We start from the raw sequence: 3,937 nt of genomic DNA, 5'->3' as shown, positions 1-3,937 counted from the left end.
AATATCCTAAAAAAAAGTCAACAACATTTGTTATATGAATAAAAGAAATACAATAAAATAAATAAAAAAGCCAAACAAAAATAAAAAAAGATTTCATAAAAAAATATACATATAAAAAATAGTATAATAAATGATTAAAAAAACTCATAAAAACATAACATGAGAAATCAGAACACTATACAAATAATATAAAAATATTTATCATATAAATAAAAAATATAATAAAAAATATAAAACTACACAAATAATATAAAAATATTTATCATATAAATAAAAAATATAATAAAAAAATATAAGTAAAAATTACAATAAAAAACATAAAAATTAAAATATAAAAATGAGTATTAAAAATAATAAAAAAATTGAAATATTCAATTTGCTAATGATTAAAACAAATTTGAACTATTTTAATGAAAAAAATTTGGAACAAAGAACTATGAAGAAGTAAAAAGAACTACAAAGAATTATTGTAAAAGTAATAGTTACTAGTATCCTTTTATAGAAGAAAATGAAGAGTAAGGTTAGTAAAAAGAAATAAAATTTCACCTAATTTTGCAAAGACAACAAGCAACCATGAACGTGAAACGCAAAAGCTATAAATTTTAGCTTCTCCTGAACGTGCGTTTAGAAGTAGAATCAATTCTGGCGTTCAGGAAGATAAAAATGGCCAAACAAAAAAGTAAAACTTTCAAGAAGTTCAAACGTGCTTCTCTCCTCCCCAACGTGTTTGCCAAACACACCCAAAAAGTCTAAGAGTTCATTTCCAGTTTTTTTGGGATACATAACATTCAAAATTATTTAATTAGAATTTAATTGAATTTGTTGTTAGGATTTGTCGAAAGATTTAATTTGAGTATGATTTGTTTAGTAGCATCTTTAGGAGTTTAATAAATCAAATATGATATAATTAAATAAAATCAAATCTAATTTAAATTAGCTAAGATTAATCTAGGAGTCATATTTTTCATTTAATTTTGGATTTTATAATTTTATTTTGAGTAAACTACCATTTGTACCCACGAAAGTTGAAAACGCTGACATATGTACCCATAGAAAAAAGAAATTACCATTTGTACCCATAAAACATGAGTTTCGCACAACAAAAATATCCAAACACTAAAAAATTATCTAAAAACCCCAAAATACCCTTATCATTACCACTGCTACCATCATCCCCCATCTCTCTCTTCGCATCATATGAACACTCTTCGATCTAACCTCCATTTCTCTGCCACAAACCACCTCTGCCATAAACCACCTCATTTCCACTCCTTCATCACCATAACCTTCACCTTTGGAGGAATCAAAATCAACCCAGAGAGAAATTTGAAATGGATGACGATGGATGAGTCAAAATTGAATATTGGTTTCAGCTGAATCTGAAGTTGTTTGAGGGAACAAAACATTGAAAAGGGTGTCATGGAGAAAGCTAATAGAAATAGGGAAAAAAAGAACACAGATCCAAGATGAGAAGAGAGTGAGAAGAGAGGATCAAATCTGAACAATCAAACACAGAAGCCTCATGTATTTGGATTCACTTTTTCTGGGAGAAAAGAAAAATGGTGAAAGAGACAGAAAGAGATAGAGAGAGAGAGAGAGAGAGAGAGAGAGAGAGCTCACCACGATTTTGGTTCGCAAAGGAGACCGCGGTGGCGGCGGCTGGCGCGGTGGCCCATCAGGGGCACTGGTTCGGTGATGAGGAGAAAGTAGCCCCGGTAGATGAGGGTGGTCGGCGGTGAAAAGAGGAGAAGGGGGCACTGCGGCTCTAGGATTGCTAGCGGCGGCGAAGTAGGAGCGGGGTGGGTGCGAAGGTCCTCTGGTCGGCAAGACCGAGACAGGGAAGGAGAGAAGGAGGGGTCGTCACTGACAAGGGTCTCTGACGCGGTAGGCTCTGGTTTGAGGCCGATGGTGATGGTGGCGAGGAGAAGCTGGCGCGGTGCTCCTAGGCTGGCGGAGGTCCGCGACGTTGCTAGCGGAGAAGGGTGAACGATGATGAGGAGGGTGATACGGTGGTTTGTGGTTGATGCTGGGATTGGGTGGCTGTGAACATTGAGAGAGAGAGGAGGGAGGTGGCTGTGAACATTGAGAGAGAGAGGAGGGAGAAAGGAGATGATAGTGTGGAGAGAAGGGTAATTTAGGGATTTTAAATAATTTTTTAGGGTTTGGATAATTTTGCCTGTAAAAATAATTTTTTATGGGTACAAATGGTAATTTCTTTTTTCTATGGGTACATATGTCAGCGTTTTCAACTTTCGTGGGTACAAATGGTATTTTACTCTTTTATTTTAGGAAGATTTGGCCCACATTTAAACTGTTAGAGTCTATTTCAGCACATTTATAAGGCATTTTATGAATTTTTTATGAATAAATTTTATGGGCGCTTATATGCATATTTTTTTATGTGTATAAAAGGGAGGTGACTGATTTGCTTTACTTATTGTATAATGAAATTAAAAGATCCAGTCTAATGTAATTCTTAGAGTTAGTTCTCTTTATTTTATCCCTTTGATCTATGTTGTCTAAGATAAATTACTTGAAAGTCTAATAGAAAAATTCTTTCGCTGACCTAGATTACTAAGAATAAACTTTTTAGAGGTCTAATAGAAAAATCTTTATCAATTTTTTTGTTTCCTTATCTTTTTATTCCAGTATCCAACTATAATCTTTTGTCAATATCTTTTTGTTTTTGCTATGTCTTTTATATCTTGTATTTTTTTTATCATTTAAAATCTGTTACAGATCGTATGTAAATTCTTATTTATCTATCTACAAAATCTGAGGTCATAATATAATTTCTTTGTGTTCTCTTACTTGTTTATGCAATTTTATTTTAAAACCACAAAAAATATATCATTTAGACAAAAAAAGAGATCATTTTAAAAAATGCTTAAATTATCATAAGTACAATTATAAAAATAATATGTTTTTAATTTTATGATTTTGAAATTTTTTTAATTGTCAATACTATGAATTTAAGCATCAATGCACTGTTAATTTTATGCTTGCTGCTATCACCCTTAAACTTATTAATGGCTGGTGTGATAGAAGGATAATAGAAACACAAAAGTTAAATTGTCCATGCGAATTTCTATCTGATGAAAGGTATATGTAACGATGATTATGACAGTGAAAAAATTGATATGATCATAAGTAATTTAAGAAAATCACTCATAAATTATTTTTCTTAGAAATTTAGGAAAATTTTTAAATTATTATAAATATAATCACAAAAACAAATTGGTTTTCATGTTAAGATTTTGAGTTTTATTTTAATAATTGCCAACACTATAAATTTGAGCATGAATATTTACTACAATCACTTTCAAACTTATTGATGGCACAATAAAAGAACAATAGAAACATAGAAATAGGATTGTTTACGAATTTATATCTGATAAAAAGTACATATAACAATAATTATGGTAATAAAAAAATTTAATTAACATGTGTTTTAAAAATGCATATTATGATTATTATCAATAGAAAATTTTAAATATTTTATTTTAATAAATACATGACTATATTAGAAAATTAAATTATGCGAAAATGCATGGAACTCAATATTGGATTCTAAATAATATTTTTATCCCTCTTTTACAAGAATTAAGTAAAATACATTTTATTTCATTTGACAAAAATAATCTTCCATAATCACTAATTAGTAATAATTATTTAGTTTTTAAATAATAATAATAAATATATATTCTTATTATCGTAAGAAATTTTATTTTTTTAATATGTTATACAATAAAACAAATTTTAACTTGTTACAAAAATATTTAATTTAAATTTTTTATGTATGATTAATAAAAAACATTAAAAATAAATAAAATTTGTTACTTTAAGAATAAATATATAGTTCATGTTATTATTAATTACTATTATTATATAATATAAAATATTCTAACTTGTTCTAAAAATACTTAATTTGTTTTTT

The sequence above is a fragment of the Arachis duranensis genome, chromosome 9, assembly GCF_000817695.3.
Source record: "Arachis duranensis cultivar V14167 chromosome 9, aradu.V14167.gnm2.J7QH, whole genome shotgun sequence".
NCBI lineage: Eukaryota > Viridiplantae > Streptophyta > Magnoliopsida > Fabales > Fabaceae > Arachis > Arachis duranensis.
The sequence above is the reverse complement of the archived record's forward strand: the minus strand, read 5'-3'. Positions refer to the sequence as shown.